The following is a 25,666-nucleotide window of genomic DNA, read 5'->3' on the forward strand; positions in this document are numbered from 1 at the left end:
GATCAGTGTGACTTTGGCACAACCCTTCTCATACATGTGATATCTAGATTGCTGTGACTTTGACACGACCCAAAATGGTACAGTACCTGTGATGTCTAGATCATTGTGACTTTGACATGTCCATGAAATGACCCAGACAGGTACCTATGATGTCTACATCACTGTGACTTTGGCATGAGCCAGACTCATGCCTGTGATATCTACTGTATTTCATTGTGACTTTGACATGACCCAGAATGGTACCTGCAATGTCTACATCATTGTATTTGACATGACGCAGACTCGTACCTGTGCTGTCTAGATCACTGTGACTTTGAAGAAACCCAGACTCGGACCTTTCAGGATCTTAAAATCTTGTATGAACATCGTCTTTTGTTCTATGTTCATTCCATTAACTGGTCTGCACAGATGCTTTAAGTTTGGTACTGATAACATAAGTGCATGCTCCTGTGATAGTAGGCACACACTCTGTTCATTAACCTTATTGTTCATGGTAATAATGAGACTGTGGCCCTGAAGCAGATTGCGATTTCCTGGTTTTAGTTGTATCTTCTTTCTCTCCTCCTTTGTGGTTTTTGGGATAGACTGTGTTATCAATCTAGATTTGTGGGTGTTTGTGATGGTCTACTGTTACAGTATATTTCACTTTTTCCCATGCTAGTATTCTGTAGTTTGCTTTACCATGGTATCATATGATTTCATCATAGTTTTTTCTATCTTGTCATGCTTGACCACATTCCTGCTCCACTTTCATAAATCTTTAATCTATTTTTAGAATGGCATACCACGATAATTTTCATAGGCGGTCCCTGTACCCATGCTGCTCTCTGTATAACAAAATGCTTGTTTTATTTAGGAGAATGTGTCCACCAAAAGTAGAAACCCCCCACAACATCTGTTAACATATACAAAAGCTCCTGTTTCACTTAAACTCCTTCTGGTTGCACAGAGCTATCATCATGTCTGTTTTTCCAATTAATTTGTTTTCTCTGCTGTGACTTCATCATCTTGCTGTTTGCTTAAAATAATCCAGCACAAGGTCTTAGTGTATGTAAAAAATTGAAAGTACAATTATCTTTTGGGGCTTTGTGATCAGGAATCTGAAAAACAAACCAAACAGTTCAGTCAAAGGAACCGATTATGATGTGGCTCAGGTTTAAGATAAATGATGTTCCCAACTGGAGTGTAATCTGGACAGGTCTCAGGAGCTGAGCACAGCAGGTTACGGCCAGTCAGTACATTAATGGGGAACCTCTAAGATTGCTGCAGTGGTTGAAGGGATATCAGCAGGCTGGTGAGAAGCTATTTACTCAGGACCTTAAAATAAAAAGATAGAAACCTTCCCAGAACATTAAAACCCAGTCTGCTTGGACACATTCTTAAATCAAGGTTGATTTCACTCTGTGAAGACTTAAAAGGTCACATTTTTGCTTCTTGCGGTTTGCAAATTGTAAAGAAAGAAACTCAAAAAACATTGCTGTTCTTCAATCTTCATTTGAACATGAACCTGACTGACACCTAGTTCCTCATATTGACTGTACATTAAATAAGCTATTTCTATCAATGCAATTAATATCGGTGACTTAATTTGTAAAGGCATAAAAGTACTAATTTGTCCAATATCATCATTTTGCTAGAAACAAGCTATTTAAATTCAGTGAATGCAGTAATGTTTGCTTGGACCCTGCATTTCTCTTCGATTGAGCTGGTAGAATGACCTATTACTTTGTATATGTTATTATAGTTCCCTTACAGCAGATGTAGGATACAGTATAAATACATTGGTGACCTCTGTGAAAATTGGATTTCCTCACTTATTGGTCAGCAGGTCACTTGATGGGAAGCCTTATTATCATGTACTGGGTCATTGTGCAGCATCACAAACAAACTGACCAAACAGTAACCTTTAAAACACAACTGCATAATTAGCACAAATCAGATGATCAAGTGTTCATACAAGCCTGTTCTGCTCTGATTTGGTTGGTTTCCATGAGTGTTATTCTGCAGGCTCTGCACTGATTCTAACTGACACAAGATATTTCTATTGTCACACAACTGCTCAGAGCAAAGAGTTAGTGATCAAGCACATACAAATGATAGCCATGTTCTGGCCCAGATGTGACTGGACAACATACAGTACTGTAGATGTCTCAGCTCTGAGATTTATTCTTCTAATACTAATGAGGATCATCATACACTCGTACTTGTTAGGTACAGTAGCAGCTCTCCTCCTGATGCAGCTTTTCGATTTCACTTTAGCCTCTTAAGAATAACGATCTCCGATATCTTTAATTATTGTTAGAAGAATAATAGTATACCGTGAATGTACGTTTCTATTGTATTCAGCATGAAACAAGATGGGCTTAGTTTGTCACATTTCTTATATTTAATAAGACAGTCGCAAAAAGGTTGGGTTAATTCCTCCATGACCTGTGTTTTACAGTCCCTTTATTGGAATTGCAGCCTCCAGGAAGGACGAGGAAAAGACTTGTGGGGTGTGAGGTTTGCTCTTCCGCCTTTCATAATTTGAGGGTGTCGACGCAGGGACGTCTGGCAGAAGACGGTAACCATTAATATTAATAAGTGTGACGCTGTAGCTGCGTCGTTAAGTAAGACAGTTCACTTCGATATCTTCGGATACTGTATCTAAAGTCGCACAATTGTGTTGAGAAGTAAAACTACTGTATTGGAAACAAGCGAATTAATTCTAGACATGAATGAGGTCTATGTTTCCGAAAGCAAGGCACGTTGCATGCATTAGGTTGTCTTCCCCTGCCTTTGCTTGCACCGACCGACTGTCTGCGTCTGCCTGTATCTCTATCCATCTTGGCAGCGAGTGTTTCTCTCTCCGGGGACGTTTGCAGTACATTAAAACACTCGGAGTCGATGGGTTTGTGTGTTTTATTTTGTTTAAAAAAACGCCGTGGTCGGTGACTATTTTTTTTCCCCCCAATTACTGAACTACGATTGTTTCAAGACGTTCAATCACCCGCCAGGTTAGTGGATAAGGTTGAAACGACCTTTCATCTGACCACGCGTTAGGTCCACACGGCGTCATCAGTTCTAAAGAGCCAAACGGATGATAAGGATTAGGAAGGGATGAAATTCCATTCCGCGTTTTGGCAGGAACAGCGGTCTCTCGTTTGTGCTGGTGAGAGAGGGAGCGGGCTGGGGAGGGGAGTGCTAGAAAGAGCAGGTTCAGTTTGCTATCATCAGAACTCAGCGCAGGGGACCCAGCGCCGCCGCGTCTTCTGCGCTCGCCTTATATATACACAGCCTAGGGAGAGGGTGAAAAAACCGCCTAGCTCTGTGATTTGGATGGCTATCGGGGGCACGACTAGGCGACAACCCCCCTCCCTTCTCTTTAATGACCTCACCGTTGCACCTGGAGAAACGCAGGTTTCTTCCCGATAAAATTACGGATTTAAATCAGCGAGATTTCAGGATTTTCGCCACCTCCGTATCCCCATTTTTTTCTGTTCAGCAACCGCGCTTCTAAAAGAAGATGCTAGCTTTGGTAGGCACCTGCCTATGGGGACTGTACGACTGTACTGGATTCTAATTATCCTAACGTCTACCTGAAATAGTCTCTCCCGTTCCAGATTTTTCCTATTTTTATATACCTGCGCGGACAGAAACGCCTAAAGATATGTTTATGTCGAGCCACAAAAAGACGCGAATATACATTTCATAAAAGACAGCCGCAGGACATATTTGATGTTTCTTTATCATTATTACAATGGGGGTACTGTGACCGCAAAATAAGAAAAATAAAAACTGCATTGTGTCATTCTTGCACACACACACCAGATTTGTAAAAAAATGCATGCCTATACCTTTGCCGAAGACCGCTTCAACACGAGCGATATATTTTTTTAAAAAGCACGTTTCCTTTTTTAACCATGGATTTTAATTTGCCTTTTTAATTATTTTTAACTGTTACTGGGAGTGTTTTTATTTCTCATTAAAACCGCAAAGAGAAGGAGAAAACGGGTCTTCTGACAAAATAGTCTTTCAGAAATCGGGGACATGGACCGGAATACTCACCTACAGAATTTCTCCTGAGAAAGCCCGGTATTTGCATAACATATCTAACGCGCTTGTATTTTTGTAGACATTTACAATTAACGAGTATTCTCAAAAACTCTGTTCGGGTTGGCCTTATATTTTATATTCTTGACACCAAGTCTGTTTTGTTTATATATTTTCTACCTTTCGAAGGATGGAAACATTCAGTATTTTATCAAATCCACTGTCATTAGCATCACATTGAATTGACTGCGGACCAGAATTTTTTTAAATGATTTTTACTGTTTTTGACCTGAAAGATAAACATAACGAAATCACCAACTGCCCTGAAAGAAAGGGTTGGAATTGTGGTCGTTTTGCCACAATTCGCCTTTTATGTGGGGGGTTGCCTTCGGTTTTTTTTTCGGGAGATTTTTTTTTTGCACACACGCTCGGGCTGCCTGGAAGAGATCTACTTATTAATTTTTAATCTTTATGCAACCGCAAGACGAAGGGACAGAGGAAGAAAAACACAGCGGATAACGAGGGGGGAAAGGGGGAAGCGTGGAAGGAGAAAATGAACGCGGAACACTGAGAACGGAGGACGGAGATTGGAGGAAACAGGTAGGACATGAATCGGGGTTTGTGAAGGCGATTTGAGGCTCCAGATGCAGAACTGGACCGCAGTCAGAACGTGGGGTCTGTCTAGCATTTGACGAGCGAGCTGCAAGAATGCATGTAGCCCTGTTAATAGACCATCCTTCTACAGCGCAACTGTTAATAGTGTACATGTGGAAATGGTAGGTTAAATAAGTCGGGTACAGTATTTGCAAGCATGCGATATTTCGAGGTCTAGCTTTCTATATATACAGTATATACACACGGATATACACCAAAGGAACTTGCGTTATGTATGGTAACTGATACGGAGCGTGAGCATTTTATTAAACAGAATTTCTAGTAGTATGCCTGTCCATCTTTAATGTCTGGCAATTTATCTTCCGTCCATATTTGAAAGCGACACTCTCCGGTGCAGCTGTTGAGTGAGGAGAGATATTTAGTTTTTTTGTCGGGTTTGTTGCTGACAGAATTGTCTTTTCGGTTTCAGGCTGGGTTATTTTATGACATTTCTCCCTTTTGCTCATACAGTCTCAACGGCAACTGTTCAGAGGGAGCTGATTAAAAATGAGTGAACGGTTAACATATTAGAAAACAACGATTTAAGAAAACGCGATTGATTACGCGGATACTGAGGGTTTAACAGCTTATTTAGAGTGGCCGGGCTGTGGCAGTGTGGATACGGTGCCCTGTAATCAGAAACCAATTGCGCCATTGATCGTGGGGAGATGTGTATACGGATGACAAGTGACAAGCGGGGAGCCAGGTTTTATAAATGAGCGGGTAATGGACTCTCATAATAAGCTTCTCGGACGAATGGCTGGCCTACAAGCTGTAGTAGCGCGGTAGTGTATCCGCCCCTTCAGAAACGCATTTGAGGGGAGTGATGGAGGGAGGAGAGGAAACTCAGTGCCGATAGCCCCCTGTCTCCCCCCCCCCTCCTCTATCCTTCTCTGTGTCTCTCCAGACCCGCCTTTACTGAACAACACCTTTATCGGGAGGTGGTTTAATATAAATGTTGTACAAGCGAAGACGCATAAGCCCATGTGAAGCTCAAATTTCTATTGGTACTCGCTGAAGTCCCCTGATAAAACACCAATATGCCATTTTTACCCTTTAAAAGATACGATAAGGACCAAGGTTGATTTTTCTTCTCTCTGTAGCTTATATATATCTACTTTAAAGGATGGTGCATACAGTAGATTACAGTTGTCACTGTTTTGAGTATGTCCCTTGTAGAATAAAAAATGCTATTCTTTTTTAATGTTTCTGAGATTCAGAACTGAAATAGGTCATGCCAATAATACATGAAAGTAGATGAGCCAACGCACATATCAATTACACGGCTAAGACGCAGATAGTGGATCGGATTGTGGGGAAAAAAATGTGGACCCCAAAAAGCTGCCTTTTTGGTAAAGCTCGTAAATATCACACTTTTAATTCATGTCATGCGAGATGTTTTGTAAAGGATGCGCAATGCTGACTACCATCATTGATATCAATATGTATTAGAATAATTATGCTTCCATAATGTTCGAGCATATAATTACTGCTGTTAAAACAACAGAAATAGATTACTGTAAAGATGCAAGCTTTTGGAAAATGAAGGTTCAATTTTTAAATTGTTTCTGTAGTCAGTCGTTCAGTATCGCGTAAAAAGAATCCCTGTCGATACAGAGTTGAATTCATTTTCTTCATCTCGTTACGTGTTGTTCTAATAACGTTTCAGTGAAAGTTAACGTCTGGCTTTTAATCCTTTCTGTTCTACTGATAGTGTAAGCCAGGCAAATTCCGCCCCATTTTAAAATAACTGTGTATCTACTGAAAGAAGACGAAATAAAAAAAATAAACCCAAGCAGTGCATTCAAATTCTAACCCCGGTTTTGTAGAAATGGAGCCTCCAATTAGGCTGCCCGAAAGAAAAGACGAAGCGGGTTTCAGAGACCTTGATCACGGTGTCGTTACGATGTGCTCTGGGTCTAACGTCATGTCGTCCAGTCGGTGAACTACAGTAGGAGTATCAGTGTGGTGCTGTTTAACTGGATACTCGGGTAAGGTCAAGCCAGCATTGAGCGTTAACGGGCTTGGCTGGTCTGATTGTCTGTCGGGTCACCTTTGATCTGTAGTGGACAACCAGCTGTCGCATCGGGATTCGAAAATTAGATGTGCTTTACCGGAGACCTTACTGTATTCTGGGAATCCAGGGACGTCTGGCAAGTGATATGTTAACTCCTCTAACTGGTTTATCGAGGCTGTATCTGTAGATGCTGTCCCTGCATTTTTCTGACTTCCAGCAGGTACCACCAGCACTTATCCAAAATGAAATGTCCAGCACTTTCTTGCAGAACTCTGCCGCTGTCTCATTTTGCTGTGTTGTGATCCTGCGCTTTGTACTGTAGTTTTGATTCACTGTATACTTGATGACTTTACATATATGGTGTAATGTTCTCTAATGACTCAAGTCCCCAAGTATTGTGATTTGCAATATGATTTATATGCTAAAATATAATATTTATGATATTAGATAGGTGTATTCTGAACTTGTTTCGGACAGAATCATCCATAAAATAAAGTGCCAGAAACGGGTAAAGCCCATTGAAAAACAGTATGATTTATTTTAGAAATTGTATGCAGCAGCAGAGACGTCTGTAAGTTGAGACCAAGTGCATAACATTTCCACTTTTCTCCATCCCATCTGTGTAAGGTTGCACAGACCAGCATGTGAGATTAGAAGGAACTATTACAAAAAGACACTTGGAAAACCTGAAATGGATACCAGCTATCCACAGGGAGTAACCCTCAAATCATCATATTCGTCGTCATTCGAAGTTGAACCTTGTCTTCATCATGATGATGAAGCACAGTTATTGGAACCAAGGTCGTCTGGCTTCAGGCAAGTGATGGTGGTTCTTTGGTTTGTAGTCATTGTTGCCGACCCTATACTGAATCAAAAAATAGTTTTCTTTGTGTTGGAGAAGCAGTTGTACATACAGTATTTAGCAGGTGGGGTGTTGCAATTAGTCTGTATTAATAAAAATAGAGAACATTGTACTGATGAGCAGCTTCTGAAAGTCACATAGATGGGGTGTGGTGCTGTTTCAAAGACTGCAGTGAAATGAAATTCTCTTCAGCCTCCCTGAGCTGGTCTTATCATGGATACAGAAAGTCCTACCAAAGGTCAAGGGAGCCAAGCTGTGGCGCAGCACACATTGTCGCCTGTTTTTTATTTTAAGTTTAGTTGGTTTCAGCTCATCACATACAGTGCATTATTTTCGCTTGCCACGGCAGATTCTGTTACTAACACTCGACACTGTAATTTAAGAAACGGTGCAACACAGCTCCATGCTCACTTGAGGACACCTGCAATTTGTTGTTCTGTTTTTTTTGGATTGTCCCTTGGGGTACATTCTAGGACATTTCAACTCTACAATGGCCACTGCGGTTTTCTTATCGCTGCGTGACAAGACAGACACGTCAGTGACTTTTTGGCGAAGTTAGTAATGTGTGAACGGAGTTTTCCTGTACCCCAGCTCAGTTCCATCCAGCCATTTTCTAACCTCTTCTTCCAATTCAGGGTTATGGGGGAGCGGAGCCTATCCCAGCAATGGACACAAGGCAGGATCCTTCAGTCTCTCTCACTCAGGCTGTGCAATTGGCTTCAGATGACCAATGGCCAAGGGCCTGAAAAAACAACAACTGTTGTTGACTTTCTAGCACCAAAAAGAGAGAAAAAAATATCATTAGTACATTTGAGTCTGCATGTATTAATGATCAAACCTGGTCCTGGGTTTCCACATAACCTGCTGATTTTTATCGCAGCCCAACTCTGTTACACAGTTCAACCCGTAACTGACCCAATAATATGACTATTTTGAGCTGATAAGACGTGGCGTTTTCAGTTCTCAAACAGGCTGGAGGTGATTTTTTAAGAACTGCATTTTCCATGTAGCCTACAGTTCTAAACTTTTGATTAGGGGAAAAAAAACAACTTGCAAGTGTTCCAGTCAGGCATTTTTTTAGTTTGATGACGGCTTCAGTTACAATATGTACTGTAGTTACTGGGCTGGAATGAAAACCAGAAAGTGGGAGGCCCTTCAGGGTCAGAATTGGGAACCCTTGTCTTGCATTACACAGGTCATTAAGCCATTAAGCAGATGCCTAACATCCAGTGAGTAAAGCTGAAGAGAGGGGAGAAATATCCTCTGATTGCTCTTGTTCTTTTCCGTGCTGGAAGATGTGATGTGGCTCTATTTCAGTCAGAGGGACTGAAGGCCCAGTAATACTCTAAGCCCTACAGTATTCGGAGAACAGGAGTAATCCACTGCTGGTTATTTGGCTGTGTGCCACTCCTGCCACTTCATGAACAGATCAGAAGATCAGATGGCAGACTAACTGAGTTTAATAACGATGGTGTTTATCTTAAGAAAGTCAGGCTGGGGATGAAATGAGCACCATGTCGGACATCGTAGCGTTTTCAGTTGCAGAGAAAGCTTTGGCAGTCATAGTTCTGGAGATCTGTGCTGCTGCTCACCTGGCCATAAGGCCGTTTATGATGCAAACATGCAAATAAATAATTAAATGAAGTTAATCCCGCAGTGGCCTGGGACTGCCTCATCCACTGAAGGCCTTGGCTCTTTCCCGGTTCTTAATCATTAGGTTTGGTTGTTTTCTTATGCCCTCCGCCTCATTAATTATGTAATAGGCGGCGATAAAGATATCGTAAAGATTTTCTGATTTTATGGAAATGGAGGGGGTGTGCCCAGTCTTTTGCTGTGGGATGAGTTTTAAAAAAAACCCTTTTCACTCCACTAATGGCATTTAGGCTATCCTGTAGGCCTGGCCAGGATGCCTTGGAAATGAAAGGACTGAGCTTTCAAGGGCTTTCCTGGGTTAAAAACATAATCATTTAAAAGGATTTGGTGTATGCAGGTCTTTCTTTCGGCTATTAATTGACTTCTGTCTGGTTTTGGAACTGGAACTAAAAAAATAAAAACACATAGCTAAAGATAAAAAATTTAGACCTACCTGTTTAAAAAAACATGAGTGACAGGGTGGTGCAGTGGTCAGTATTGCTGCCTTACAGCACTGGGGCCCTGGGTTCAATTCCGGACCTGGGGTGCTATCTGTGGGGAGTTTGTATGTTCTCCTTGAGCTTGCATGAGTTTCCTTTGGGTATTCTAGTTTCCTCCAACAGTTCAAAGCTATGCTGGTAGGATAATTGACTTTTGGGGAAATTGGCCCTGGTGTGAGTGTCTGTCAGCCTGCCCTGTGATGGACTGGTGTCCTGTCCAGGATGTACTTCCTCGTGCCTGCCTGTCAATATTGGTTTGATATGCCTTTTCCAATTTCTTAAGCATACAGGGTTGGTGCTCATAATAACACTATTGCAGTCTCAGCTGTGGATGATCTCACTGTGTGGAGGTTTAAATGAAAATCGGAAACATAATTCTTTTCAAACGTAACGTATAAACTTTTCATTTATAACAGGACAAGAAAGAAGCAGAGCTTAGAAATGAAAAAGCATCTATACTCGCATTTGATTAACAATTCAGTTTAAGACTACTTTATGCTGAGCCTTAAGAAAGTGGTCTGGCACATTTCCTTCATGTGTGTCCATTAACCACCTGCCTGTAATGACCACAATCATAATTGCAAGGATATCCCATTAGCACCATGGACTTGCCATAGAAAATGACAAAGTCGCTCTCAAACTGCATGGTAGCATGCAATATCAGAAACAGCATCCTTTTCCTTGTAGATAATGCTGCATCACACATACTGTGCATGGATATATGTGGATGTTCCCCTTCTGTATATATCCCATAGGACATACACACACATCTGCCAGCAGTCTGACGTTAGATACCAGTTGTAACTACAAAATTGTGATTTAGGGATTGGGAAAATCAAAGGGAGGTCTTAGTCCCAGTGCTTAGTAGGATGTCAGTGACGATTGATTTGTCCTGCATTCCTCACAGGCAATTAAGCTGATTTGGGAGGAGGTCGCTCCGACAGATGGTTCCAAACAAGAGAAGGCCATTCGGCACAGCTAACTAATTTGGTAATAAGTACAGTAGGCAGTTGATCCAAGGATCCCATCCAGCTGTTTCATGAAAGAAGAGAGGCTGCTGGCTTCACCATATCTTGTTCCATGCCTCCACAACCCTTTGTGTAAAGGGCTATGGGAGTATGGACCATTCTTTATCTTCCCACAATATGAAACATTGGATTGTAATTTCATCCATAAAGTACACAAGACATGTTTATTATTTTATGGTGAGGTATTAAAAATGCTATAAGTGCTGTTGTTTCCCATACTGGTTTGTCCTAGTTTTAATGCCTCTCAGTATGTTAGCAGTCTTTGCCAACTGATGAAATAGCAACATTTTACACGGCTCAGTGGCGGTTTCTGATGCACAACTGTTGAAATGTTCAGCTTGACTGCATGCATTCTAGGAAGATAATGCCAGTCTTCTCGTTTTGAGTTTGGGTTTGCTGCAGTTTGGGAGTGAGGTTATGTATTGGCATGCGTTGTATGTACTGTATAATGCATTTTTAATTCACAAAGCATTTTCCCATTAAAAGAAGTACTCTTATTCCTGGTAAGGGTTACAATAACCCATGGCCCACACAAGAAGCACAGGGCAGAAGGCAGGATAGCACAAGTCCATCATAGGATGCACACACATGGAAAATTTCAAAACTACAGTTAACCTTGCCAGCAGGAAATTTGGGAAGAAACCAGAGCACCTGGTATAAACCCATGAAAACTTGGAGGAGAACATACAAACTCCACACAGAAGATATCCATCTAGATTCACACCTAAGAGCCAAGAGCTGTGAGACTACAGAGCTAACAGACATGCGACTGTGTAAGGAAACCGGAGAAGTTAAACCCTCTCTTTAAATAAAAACCTTTTAGCTACCCCATCTTACACACAAACATCTTAGCACTTTAGTTTTTTTCCACTCCAGAACATCGGGATTTGCACATCCTGAATGGAATTGCTTTCTTGAATGTGTTAGGCACAGGGACACCTGGAATTAATTGGTGTTTTGGATAGCTGGTCTAATGGCAGTGTGTGGATTCTAGACTATTTTTTTTTTACTCTGGGCCTTCTGCTGCCTGTTGAGTTCATTAATATTTCCTGTCTTCTCATGTGGTCAATTATGGTCAATTATGGTTATTTTTTAATAAAGGGTGGCTGGATTAGCCTCTGCATATGTGGAAATTAAAATACTGTTGTGATTGTTTCGATGTGTGGGGTGTTTTAAAAAGGAAGGCAGTTGGTAATTATTGTAATTATTTTCAGTGTTGGTAATAATGTATCTGTTCGTTTTTAGCCATCCCTGGTAACAATCTCCCCATAGGCAGTTGAGATTTCCACACTTGGCAGTGCTCAGTCGTGAAGCAATCCATTAGAAAGAGGAGGGGAAGGACAGTGCTAAAACTATGATTTCCCTTGAAGGGGATTTCGTTTTGTTTTGGTCCCTGGGGTTCGAAATCAGCATTCACTTGCTTGCTTTTGTATTCTCTTTGCTTTGTTACACTCCCGCCACAGAGTTGAGCAGCGAATTCCAAGCGCGGAACAAGAAAGCTCTTGATCTTCAAAAGTGGCTTCTTCAGAACAGGAAAAAAAGCACTCTTTCTGGAACGTGAGAGAAACCTTGCAGCCCTACGAGGAAAATATTTCTCTCCTCCTGGAGTCCTTGCTCCGAGATACACCTTTGAAACGGAATGCACACATCCATCTCGAAGGAGGTTCCTGCAGCCAGATTTCCGACCCATTATTCCATTTGTGCAGATTGCTCGGTAGGGACACCGTACAAAACAAACACAATCTCATACAGAACGTCTACTGATTGCAGGGTTAGGGTTAATCACGAGATGAATACAACGAGAAAATCAAGTAAACAAATTCGTTATAAGTAGAATTTGCAATCTTTAATCTTTAAAATCAAAAGCAAATGTTAAGATGTGGCTGAGTCAGTTCTAGGTTTGTATAATTGTATTCAAATGTTAGGGATGGGTCTGAGGGTTGAAGGTTTCCTAATCAAGGATGGGACAGCTATGTATTTAGGCCAGCAGTGACATGATGTGGCCTTACTGTGGCTGGACACAGTCAGAGTAAAATGTCATATTGAGGTAGACACAGCGATTTGGTCCTTGATTTTAAGAATTGTAGCTATCTGGGCTCCTGTGCTTCACAGAGCCAGTGCATGCTTAAGAGTACTAGATTCTGTTTAATTAAAAACACATTTTTAAACCTACAACCAAAATTACTTTTTTTAACAAAAGAGCTCTTTTTGGATACTTTCTCTCATACTGTATGTTTCTGAAAATTCATGAAAACACCTACAGTAGAATACCATCGTAATGAACTGTTTTGGTTACAGCAAATGTTAATCTCATTATTACAGTAATTGGAGGGAGTTGACAAAGAAGTGCTACAATCCTCAGCACCTTGTGGTCTCAGTTGAAAGTGTGACAGTGAAACGAGTGAGTGAAGTGTGAAGAACGGAAGATGAATTTCACCAAACATCAATAGTGCCATGTGACTTCTCTGATAGGAACCGAGGAACTGAACAAACAGAAGACCCTCTGAGAAAATTTAGATTCTTAATATTAAACGTGCACGGTTTCAGCGCTCGGACAGCTTATTGAAGTGTGCACTGCTTGACAAGTTTTTAATCTTTAAACATTTAAGCTTTTACATCCAGAAAACTTTTGTCTCTGCCTTCTCAAATGGTTACCCAATGGAAAAACTAGTTTAAACATTCATACAGTTATCCTTCTGTTGCTTTGTTCTTGGGTGGAATTTTGAAGGGTTTTTAAATATACAAATGCTTTAGTTTTGAGAATTTAAATTAAGCTCAGTAGTAGTTACAAAAATTGAAATAAAACAGGGATCACATAAATCTAATATATATATATATGGTTTCTTGCCCTCTTCTTGCGGTGGGACCTCTTTTCAAGAGATCACTCCAATTAAAACTGCACAGTTTTAAACATATAAACAATGTGAAATGAATATCTCCTATTTGTAGGATCATAATCTATTAACAGACAGATTAAAGGCAGAATGTGAGGCCATTATATCCACTGCAGTTGTAATGAAAGAGCATATTCTTATGAGGGATGAGTACAAAGCTTTCTTTTTGTTCCTGGGATCTCACTCCTGGTTCTTTTCACCTTATTATATTAATGGTTCTGCTTCAGCTCTATTACTTAACTGATCCCTTAATTGAGTTAATCATAACTACTAATTGAGTTTATTGAATTGCTTTCCTATAATGGTACAGCCCTCATGTGCCTTATAAGTTTTTCAAAGGTAGCTTAGACATCTCCCCCGTCCCTCCCCCCCCCCCCATTTCAGAGTTGAAAAACAAGCCTAAAAAGTCAAAGTTACATTAAGGATTCAATTAGGCAAAAGAGTGTTGAAAACTAAATCTCAGGGACCAGAGAGATGTCCTGCCCTGCACTGGTCAGTCTCTGAAGTTCTCAAGCCCCTGTTTGAGAACCAGGGATGTGTCATATCAAGAGCATGTTAAGCCAGCGCTGTTCCTGTGAGTTAAAGTTTGCTGAGCGTGACGCAGGGCTTTTATCTGTATGATAAGACAGAGTGACAAGCTGCAGGTGGACAGCCCTTAACACCGGGATCAGCTGCCCTTTCTGGCCATGGCCCTGATGTGGTGAGACAGAGGCTCCACAAGGCACTGTAAAGCACAGTAATTCAGTCGCTCATTAATATTTTATGCAGCTGCCGCAGAGAGGGGGGCGGAGAGTTGCGATGACTCACACCTCCCCTGAGATGTGGTTGTGGAGTGAGGTCTGGAGCACTGTAGCACTGATGGAAAACACCTGATCCCTGAGAAACAACTGTGACGCACTTGGTAGGCTGGCTAGACAGGGCTGGAGGGGCAGACTAAAGAAATCTGGAATGGTTGTTCAGTCAGCTGTAGTTTTTGAACAATAATAAGAGGGCAGATCACACTACTTTCCAAGGTTTGATTGTCTACTCTGCAGTAGCACACAATCAACTTGAAGCTTGAAACTTCAATCACTGCAGCAGATGACTTTTGTTTCTTCAACTGATGACTGCAGCAGATCACTTTTGTTTGTGAAGCAGAAGGGCTGGATTGGATTTTTAAAAGTCCAAATGGTTGAGACCGGAGACAAAGAATACCGAAACCAATGCTTGAAGTTTCTGAATACCTGAAACTGACACTGGCAGCACAACCTTAGCATGATCTAAGGCTACAGCGCTGCTCAGATCAGGAAAAGTTAGAATCGGGCCACACCCCACCTTGTTCCCTGATCTGTGGTGCTGAGCAACAGATATTCGTTTCTTCCTCATGCTGACTGGCAGGCAACTGCTGATGTCTAAGAGTACCCTGCACAGGCTGTGTCAGCTTGCCCAGATGCTGCATTAAATTGAAAGGAAACCAAATAATAATAATAAATACATTATTATTATTATTCCTTACACTTATATAGCACTTTGTGGACACTCCACTCAAGGCTCTTTACAGGTAATTGGGACTCCCCTTCACCAATGTGCAGCATACACCTGGATGATCCGAAGGCAGCCATAGTGCACCAGTACACTCACCACACATCAACTATCAGGCCAATGGGTAATTTGGCCAGGATCCTGGGGTAACTTCCCTAATCTTTTCGAGAAACACCCTAGGATTTGTAATGAGCACAGAGAGTAAGGACCTTGGTTTTATGTCTCATCTGAATGACGGCACCTTTTTTACATTATAGTGTCCCTGTCACTATACTGGGCCATTAGGACCCACATAGACCGCATGGTGAGCACCCCCTACTGGCCCCATTTACACCACTACCAGCAGCAACCTCAGTTTTTCACAGGAGGTCTCCCATCTAGGTACTGACCAGGCTCACACCTGCTGAGCTTCAGTAGGCTGCCATTTGTGAGCTGCAGGGTGATATGGCTGCTGGGATGTGTGATGATGATGGCAGTGGTTGTTCCTAATGCTGTCGGCTACACCAGAAGTGATGGAACTGAGCCTGTGTCCCAGAGCTCAACCGGAGGTAATGGATGGCCTGGCAGATCAGAGTGCTGGCGGGATTGGACAGCCAGTTAAGTCAGCAGGCAGCAGAGATCACTGCTGTTTCTGAAAGTAGTTGCAGGACTGGGTGACAGGAAGCTGAAGTCATTCCTTTAAAACTGACAGTGTTCATCCAGCATTCCACCATTTTTGTTGTCCTCTCAGGCTGTAGAAAACAAGCCGATGTCATGCATCAGAACAAATATAGATCAATACTTTTCCTGCATCTCGAAGTGCAGTTGTGATCTATTTAGAACCAGCTTTTCCTGAGCAAAATGACTGACTTGTCAGGCATTTCAGCTGTAAAAGGATTCATTGACTCAGGCCTCCAACCGATCAATTCTAATATTTTTTAATTAATTGACTGACTTTGCCTGAGCTTTAGTTAAATACCCAGTATCCTTAATTATTTGTGTCCCTGAAGATCCATCAGCATGCTAAGATGCTGTGATCTGGACCCCAAGAGAACATACCTTCCTGAAAATGATATGCACTATTATAAACCATGCATTTGAGCGGCTGATGATAGAAAATCAAACAAATTGTAGACTTGAAGTGAAAGGAGAAATGTGTTGGCTTATTCTGTGAGCAGCCTGGGAGCTACAGCTTAGCTGCCCTTTCTAGAAGTTGTTTTGGAGGGTTTCTGAAACTGTCTGCCAGAAAAAGAGGTTCTCATGACTGTTCATCTCTTATGTTCAGGCTTGAGGGAGGAGCATTGTTTTCAGAGGACGTTTGAAGGCGGGTAGTGATGTGAGCAAGCTGGAGGAGGCATAAAAGAAGGTGCCATTTACAAAATGGAAATCCAGGAAATTTTCTTTAGAGCAAGAAAGTCAGTGAAGAAAGAACATCTGTCGAGCGTGTATCGTGCAGAGCTGTGAGAATCGGAAGACATGTTAGAAAGTAGTTTGATCCATTTCAGGTACCTCAGATCTGCAGGCTGGTGTATAAACCATTGCCAGATGCTGGTAATTTCAAACGTGCTGCCTGTTCTTTGACTAAATGTGCACTCACTGGCAAAAAAAAAGACTCACCTTTAACAGTTATACAGTATGGACTACCTCTGTCGGTGACAGAGCAGTGTACGGCTGATTTGAGGAGCCAGACATCCACTTCCATCACCTTCCCTGGCCTGAAGAATCCCCACACCTCCATCTTGTTGAAAATGGGTGAAATGCACAAATACCGTTCAGGCCCATACACGGCTATTTTCACAACCTCTACTGCAAGCAACACTGCAGGACACTCTTTCTGCATTGTGATAGAAGCCTTACAGCCCAGAAAAGATGTATCTGGGCAAAGGTAACCATTCACTTTTATGGGATTGAACTGCAGATGCTTCAAAGCCTTGGTCCGTACATGCCATTCCTTGTTCCTTGTTCAGCTTGCCCCCTGCTGTTTGTAAGAGGTCAGTACATTGTTTGATGTGTGTGTGTGTGGGTGGGTGGGGGGGTCCTAATATTTTGGGATACCCCCCAGTTTTTGTTCAACTTTTACAGGAGCTCACAGCTCAAAAAGATCCCAAAACAGATGGATTACAGTGCTCTGCATGGGTGCAGGATGTGTTTCCCTGCAGATCCAGGAACGTATCCTTGTAGTCAAGCAGTCCACGCTCTGTAATTCTGAGACTGTGCCACTGTGCATTGAATACCTGTGTAAGACTGGATGTGTGGCTTGCAGGAGGCTCTCTGATTGTGAATTACTTCTCCAGAGGCTGTTGAGGAGGCTGCTAGAAGCCTGTGCTTGAAGGACTGCTTGCTGTGTGCTGCAGACAGGAGATTGATGGCTGGTACAGACTGAGGTTACATCAACTGTGTAGGGAGTTCCCAGTGGGGAGAGGAAAAAAAACTGGTCAGGCACTGCAGATATGGACAAGGAAAAGTCAGCGAGATCATCCTAACCCTGCCCAGTGGGAACATAATACTGCAGCGAGGTACCATAGTCATTTTACAGAAGCTGTATTTTTGCCAGGATGCATGCTGATCCCCAGGGTTCAGTGCTGGAGCTGGGGTGCTGTATGTGTGGAGTCTGTATGTTCTTCCCATGTTCACCTAGATTTTCATAGGGTTCTCCAGTATCCACCCAGAGTCTAAAGACATACTGGAAGGTTAATTGGTTCCGGGTAAAACTGGCCCGGGTTTGAGTGTCTGTGTGTGCCCTGTAATGGACTGCTGTACAGGGTGTATCCTGCCTTGTGCCCATTGCTTGCCAGGATAGGCTCCGGCTCTCCTGTGACACAGAAGTGGAAGAATTGATTAGAAAATGTTGTACATGGATAAATTTCTGCCATTGAAGGTTTTACTTCAAGATGTCACCTTCGTGTTTTTCTATAGCGATATTCCATGCAGGTGCCATTTTGAAAGCTATGATGAATATAGTTTCAGTATTGCTGGGTCTATTTTTCAAGGTATTTTAGTTAACTGTTTAGTTAAGTGTTTATCGTAGCTCTTTGAATTTTGTTCAAATGTTGTATTTTGTTGTTGTATGTTGTAGCCATGATATAAGCTATTTGTGAAAATATACATTGAGCTACTGTACTTTTAATGCAGAATGCAGGTTTGTTTGTGACTTTTAGTGGACTAATGTAGCTTTAATGTAGTACTTTATATTTGCCCTGGGAGCATAGCAAACGGTTGGTTATATTCTGTTCTGAACATTGGACTGTCAATGCTCCTACCCTCTGTCTGGGCCTAGGGATCAGGCATTCTGTTAGGGCAGTTCCAAAAGGGCAGTTAGGATAAAGGCAAGTGTACTTAGTGCCATAGGGAACTGGATAAGACACTTGTGTAGCACTTTGACCCTGTTCTGGCATTATGTGCTAGAGGGTCTTGTACAAATTAGCCCACTAGAGAAGAGAAGTGTGTGCTTTATCTGTGCATGTCTGTTCATGCATAATCATTCAACACGAGATGATGAACACATACAGTACAGCTGAATTGGTTACCAGGAGTCAACAGCCAGGAAAACGGGAAATGGATGTTCTTTCAGACAGTTGTGCTCATTGGTAATGCTATTGGTGTGTCAGCTACAATAATGTTTATAATGTTGGACATGAAAGTATATAAATAACATTTCTGAATGTTTCGACATGTTAAAAAAAGGCTATACTTCTCAAACTTCATTGGATCTACCTGATGCTTGTATGCCTGATAGCTATTTGTCTGTAGAAGATTATACTGATTATCTATGTCATCCATAAATAGTTAAAGCTCGGTTCCCTTGGACTGAGCATTTTACAGCACTTAAGAGTATACAATGGATATATTTACATCTGAAATGCTTGTGCAAAGTTAAAAGAGAATGGCTACATTGTATTGTAAAAATATGTGATGAGATTCTGCTGTTTAACTATAAATCCAACATTCAGTTCTGGCCTTACAGTGAAGATATTTTAAAGTATGGTTTTCTTTAAAAATATTAATCCTGGCATATTCAATATGCTGGTCCTGCTGTAAAAATACCAGGGCATTAGGACTTCTGTATTTGAAATTGAACACAGTTTGTCAAATGATCAAATAAATTGAAGTGAGCTGCGAAGCATATTAGGTCATATTTCATGTGTTTATACTCTTGTCAGCTGGTGTTTTAAGCAGTCATAAATACGATGGACATTAGGATGAAGGCAATGAATCAACAGGTATTAGTGTCTTAATTACGGCACACGTACTTACTCAGCAACACATTAAAAAACGAAGCTGGAAGGAAATAGCCTTTTCATTTCACCGCTGACATGATCTGAAGATGTGAGCAGCATCTGGATTTTGGATTGGAGCATGGCCTAGCAGTAATCAACAGTAATTAATAAGTGAAGTAGATTTTTATAGGACTCGGACTGACTGTGTGGTTTCCCCAGTGAGCACAAGCTCACACAATAGTATAAAAAGCTCCACGAGTGGAGAGCTTTTGGGGTGACAAAATATGAATTGCGGGCACAGTTCACCCCAGGAAATGCAGAGTGGGTAATTTTATCGCCACCCCTTAGTAAGTTAAGTTTGGACTACAGCAAGTGCAGACTCAGGTTCCTATATGTCAACAAACCAAGACATAATTCTTAGCACCCTCAATCTCCAGCAGTGTAATTTACTAACCTGGAACTGTGACCACAGTTAACTGTCTGTTTATCAATATTTCATCTCTTCTGAGCTTACTTAACACTCATTCATCAACATGTTGTAAGACGCATTAGTAATTTGAGATGCAGGGTGCCAACTTTGCTGCATTCAACACAAGTACACATTAGCACTCAGTAATAATAATAATAATGTAATCACCACCACTTATCCAATTCAGAGTCATGGTATCCCGGAGCCTATCCCAGCACTGGGTGCAAGGCATGGTACACCCTGGATAGTATGCCAGTCCATCACAGGGCACACACAGACATATACACACACACACTCACACTGAATCTGATATTCAGAAGCCAATTCAACTCAAGTATGTCTTTGGATTGTAGGAGGAAACTGAACCACACTGAGGAAATCCATATGAACACAGAGGGAACACGCAAACTCCACGCAGATAGCACTCCAGGATTTGAAGGGCCCCAGTGCTGCAAGGCAACAATGTTAACCACTGTCCACAATAAAATAATGAATAGTAGGAATTATGTAGTTCTTATTCGAAACCCTAAAAGAACAGCATTGATTTATTCTGGTGAATGATGTGCAGATCAACCGAAATCCATTTTTCTCCTAGAGAGGATGTGTACTTGTACACGCACGTATGTAACCTGTCCATCCTGTGGTCACAGGTTTCGGTTATTTCTCATGACTTTCCTGGACATTAAAGCTGTGGACTGTGTCCTCTTGTGCTTAGAGGAATACAACTTTTAATAGTAGCGTACAAAATAATAATAATTTTTTGGCCCTGTAACTGAGGATGTAGTCTTCCCAATAACCCTAGGAATAAAATATTGGAACATTATCTTCCTCTGTAATTTGTGGAGATGGGAACTTTTGCATTGGAATATTGTGATAGAAGTATTCCAATTTGAAGTATTAGACTGCTCAAACAGAATGAGGAGTATGTAGCTGGCCATTGTGACACAGAGAAGTCTGCAAAGCTAAGGTGGAGCGTGGTATGAATTGTGCAAAGAAAAGAACATTGGTTTGAGCACAGAAAGGATGTCGGTTTGTAGGCTTGAATGTTTGGATTCTGGCAGGATACTGATCCCTTAAGGTCATCCAGCCTTTTTCTCAAGGACCCCAAGAAATCCCTGACTGTAAGCTTAAAGCGACAAAATGGGAGAACGGTGCAAGGGGCCGAATAAGTTTGGAAGGAACTGTATGTTCCAAATAACTGTTTTAGTCAAATCTTCTACTAATGGTTTCTACAATTATGACAACTTAGAGACTTCTATACTGTTGAAATTAGAAAGATTTTTTAAAAACTTGATCACAGCAATTCCATGTTAACTACACATGAGAAGCCGGTGTGAGGTGTTGTAAGTAATTAATGAATTAATTTACCCATCGCAGTTCTGGCGTTAATCTGTTTTGTGACATCTCATTCTGCCTTTTTGTGAAGTCAAATTTAACTCATTTGGTATTCTTGTTCCTGCCCATTATTCATTAGAACTCTTGCTGCTATCCTGAAAGGGTGTGCCTCCTAATACAATTCCCATTCACTACTAATTGACTCGTTGTCAGGTGTTTCTCGTCATTAACTTTTGTGCCACGAAGCGGCTTTCTGTTGCTAGAAAATTTGGGTCTGTGTTAACCCAAAGGCTTAAATTGCAGCAAAGAGAATTGAGAATTGAGACGGGGGAAAAAAGAAAACATTGAGTGAAAAGAGTAGAACAATAGAAAATGTCTGAGACTTTTGCACAGCAGTGTTCAGTGATTATGTCTGGCAATCTGCACCTTTTCAAAGTTCTTAAAAAACAGCCCCCGCAGCTCAGCTTGGGCTCGGGCGTGAGTGTTTCCCTGTGTTCCTTGCCCAGAGGTGACTGTTCATCTGGGGCAGTGCTGTGCTGATACTTAATTAGGTACCACACAGAAATGGAAGTTGTTATTTGTGTGGCCCTGTATTATCCACTCAGGGCTGTCTGGAGAGAGTTGACAGCGCACAGAGAGCAGCACTGACACAGGCTCCCCGTGCTGTTTGTTTGTAGCCTGAAGGTATCAGTGGGGAAGCAAAAGGGTTCCATAGGAAAAAAAACACACACAGCCAGGCTACAACCCAAACAAGAAAGCACCCAGCATGGATTAATTAAGGAGTGTTAATTAAGCAGGGGCCTCCTTCTCCAAGGTTGTCTCCCCACTCTCCCCTGCATTGGCGTAACGCGTCCCTCATGGCGCTAGAAGACAGCATGAGTCTGGACTGTGTGTGTGTGAGGGAGAGCTCTGCTGAAAAATACTTTCCATAAGCAATTAACTCCCGTCTCTCCCTGTTTATTTCAGAACCACACAAACATTTTGACACCGTCACACAAGATTTCATTTTGGCCCTTTGTTTGTCTTCCTCTTTTCAGGTAAACAAGGACCTGATAAAAGTTTTACCTTTTTGTGTTTTTTTAGCTGTTTATTTTCTTAAATCAAAGCCCTTCATTCCAATAAAAATGTCTTGAAGTTACCTTCATACTTCAAAATGGGCTTTATTCTAAAATATGTCACTTGAACATTAGAGGGTTTTTTATTAAGGTGACTACTGTACTTCAGATGTATCCAGGATTCAAACTTGTGTTTTTCCCTTATTATGTTTTCTTATAGCTGTAATGGTTTAAACCCTAATCTCATCTTCCAACAGAATAAACTAAGTATGGAGGATCAGGAGTCTATTTTTAATATTTTGATCATTTTCCTGCTCAACTTGAACAATCCCATACTTGTGGCTACAGATTGTGCGAGCAGCTCAGGTACTGAGCAGATCAGGTGGAGGGATGATAGTTCTCATGATTAAAAAGCTGTACGACTAATCTTTCTTCAGCTTTACACTCATGTGGATGTCCAACTGCTGACTTCTGTCCTCTCAAACATGGAGGGGCTGAGGTCTCTATCTTAAAGCCAGGGTTCCCAGCTAGAGAGCTCAGTAGCCCAATCCAAGGTAATCTATCCACACTAGGCATAGTTCCTTCAGGGAATCTTCTGCTTTAAGTCCACCCTGTCTGAGGCTCTGCATGGGCAGTGTTGCAGATCGCCTTTGATTTCCAAATTAGTTAGGCTGCTTGTTCCATGCTCCCACCACCCTTTGTGTAAAGATGTTCTTCAGGATTACAGTTTTAGAAGCACACCACTTCTTCTTGAATCCTCCAGTTCACATCACAATCAGGTCCCTACCTGGCTTTCATTCTCTGCCATTCTGTGAAAGATGCTTTTCCATATAGAATAACCAGAGTGTAATATTGGAGCAAAACAGTGGTGGTGGGGGAGGGGGAGACTGAATGAGCAGAATTTTTCCGGATCAGAAAGAGAAAGCTCAGTTAAAAAAAATATATAGCCTTAAACTCCTGACTTCACAAGTGAGCGTGAGCTGACCAGTTATCCCCCTGGCTGTGTGTGTTTTCTGATGTGGATGACATCTTACAGTGACCTCCCTTCCACTCTGTTTTGCTCCTGTCAGCCAGATCAGAGACAATCTCTGGCCAGAGGTGGGAAGATGCCAAACTATGAGTTCAAAATGAGCTGTTGTAAAAGACTGAGTCAGCCAATCCACTTCAAACCAATGCTTATTTAGTGTCTGTTGCAATGTAAGGCTTAAACAATGGCCCTGTGGTGAAACTGATGCTTTTATGTCACATTTTCCTGTTAGGTTAAGTAAATAGAATGTCTGATGAGCATGCCAAAGTAATAATTAGTCATTTTATAGACACTTTAATTCAAAGCAGCTAACAAAAGATTAATAGACATCACCAACTGCTGCTGCAGAGTTACTTGATTTATGCTTCTGAAGGCGTGCAGTAACAGACAGTGATCCAGGGGCAAATTCACATTGAGCCCAATTAGATATTCTGGGCAGTGTTTCTGTGATTGTCATTACACATCAATGAAGAGATTGGCATCTGGCTGTCTTGGTCTGGAAAAGGACAAAGGTCAGCACACTGGCATGATGAACTGGATTATGAAGGCATGATCCTGACCCACCGGACCACCCAGTATACCCCAGTCCAAAGACTTCACCAGGTGGCGCTATCCTCACTGTATCAGCACAGACCCTGGCAGAGCTGCAGTGACCATGTTACACTGGCATTTTTCTGTGCCTGATCTGATTTTTTGATTGTTTGATTGTTTTTTTGCTGGAATGGTTCCTTAGACTGGCTAATAAAAATCTAAAACAGTATTTCTGCTGGGTGGTTCTTAATGAAATAGCCAATCTGTGTTGTCTAAATGGGCTGGACGACACAGAAGAAAGGCATGAGGAACTAGGGGGGAAAAACCAAACAAAAAGCATTGCAGTGATTAAAGGAAATCAGAGACCGGCAGGGAGCAGAGCCCACAAATCGATGAGCTGCTCAGGCCGAGGGATTTAAAAATGCCTGCAGTTTACACAGATGGGATGGCATTGCCGCCCTGTCCCCCTTCTGAAATCCAATGAATTAATTTAGCGTGGCAGCTTTCTGTATTGATTAGAATCAATGTGTTTCCGGCCACTCACTGTTTGTGCAGTCAGAGCCGGCTGGTTTTCTGCACACATACTCCACCCCCTCCCCACAGCCCCCTTCCTTCAGATTTCAAGCTTCAGAATGAGTGTGTTGACACCCTCTCATCAGTTGTGCTGCAGCAGGGCTGAGTGCAGGATTATCACATATTTTCACTGTATGTCCCTCTTTTCTTGCATAAAGCAGGGGTGTCCAGACCTGGTCCTGGAAGGTAGGTTTTCTACAGTATAGCTTTTTTAAAGCAGCAACAGCTGGGAAGCTGTTTAAAAGGTCCAACTGAGCTGTTTCTTGCATTGTTAACTGCTGAGTTGGAATGAAAACCTGGAGACCGGTCTACCAGGAACAGGATTGTATAGTCCTATTATAGAAGATCTAGACATATTTGAGAGATTCTAGACAGGGGGAGGTAATCAGCTATAGTTTAGCCTGAGGTTAATCTGTGCCAGATGAATTTGTTCCTGTAACCTTGTAAAGGATCAACAGTTAGCCTTGTAGCAAAAAAATTTGCCATTTTGTTCACCATATAGACTCCACTGTGTAATCTGCTGTGGATGAACATCAATTTCCTTTTTTTATACTGAACTAGTCATGACAAGTAATGTATAAGGCAGGGACATAGAGAAGGCTGGAACCCCTTTGCTGGTACAGGAAGTTATGATGTACGGCTCTGTAATTCCTTGGCATTTGTTCAACACAGGCTACTGATGCAGCCGGTGGGCTTGAGCCAATATCCAACATTGGTAAATGCTTTTATTATTCAAAATTTTAGGCCATGAGCATGAGTTATATTTGCACATTTTGAAAAGACATATTCTTTTTCACAGGGAGTTTGTATGTCCTGCTTGTGTTTGCATGGCTTTCCTCTGGGTTGTCTGGTATCCTCCTACAGTCCAGTTGGTAGGTTAATGGGGTTCTGGGAAAACTGGTCCTGGTGTGAGCGTGTGTCTGTTTTTGTGTCTGTGCGTGCCCAGGGATACACTGGCGTCCCATTCAGAGTGCATCCTGCCTTGTGTCCATTGCTTGCTGAGATATGTTCTGGCTCCTCCTTTTCTAAAGAGATTTCACATTAGGTTTTATACTGATTCTTGTAAAATGTATTGGCAAAGGAACTGGTTCAAGCTTCAGAATGAAATAGTTAAGGGGACACAAATTCTTGGTCTCTTTAATACACCAGCAAGTGAAGTGCCAAGAACAGCTACTAAACTGGTTCAAGATGAGCTCATTTCTGTAGGTGTGTTGAAATGAAAACCTCCAGACATACTGGCCCTCCAGAAAGCCCCTGACTGAAGAGGAGATTCGTTCAGGGCAGAATATAGAACATGCTTCTTTACAGAAGAGTAAAGAGTGGTGAGGGCCTGGAACCAT

The 25,666-nt window shown here is 41.8% G+C and overlaps 1 protein-coding gene across 6 annotated transcripts in view; it reads left to right on the forward strand.

Annotated features, from left to right (window-relative positions):
• The first annotated feature begins 3,189 nt into the window (after nucleotides 1-3,189).
• Nucleotides 3,190-25,666, forward strand: part of adgrl1a (adhesion G protein-coupled receptor L1a) — a 310,848-nt gene continuing 288,371 nt past the window's right edge. For 4 of the 6 annotated variants that reach the window (XM_088603728.1, XM_088603730.1, XM_088603732.1 and 1 more), the window contains exon 1: nucleotides 3,192-4,632. The gene's annotated coding sequence lies outside the window, so the exon portion shown is untranslated. Of the gene's footprint in view, nucleotides 4,633-25,666 lie in introns of all 6 variants that reach the window. The other 2 variants (XM_088603734.1, XM_088603736.1) reach the window with 2 other exon arrangements.

This window comes from Lepisosteus platostomus, chromosome 13 (genome assembly GCF_059453375.1).
Source record: "Lepisosteus platostomus isolate fLepPlt1 chromosome 13, fLepPlt1.hap1, whole genome shotgun sequence".
Classification (NCBI taxonomy): domain Eukaryota; kingdom Metazoa; phylum Chordata; class Actinopteri; order Semionotiformes; family Lepisosteidae; genus Lepisosteus; species Lepisosteus platostomus.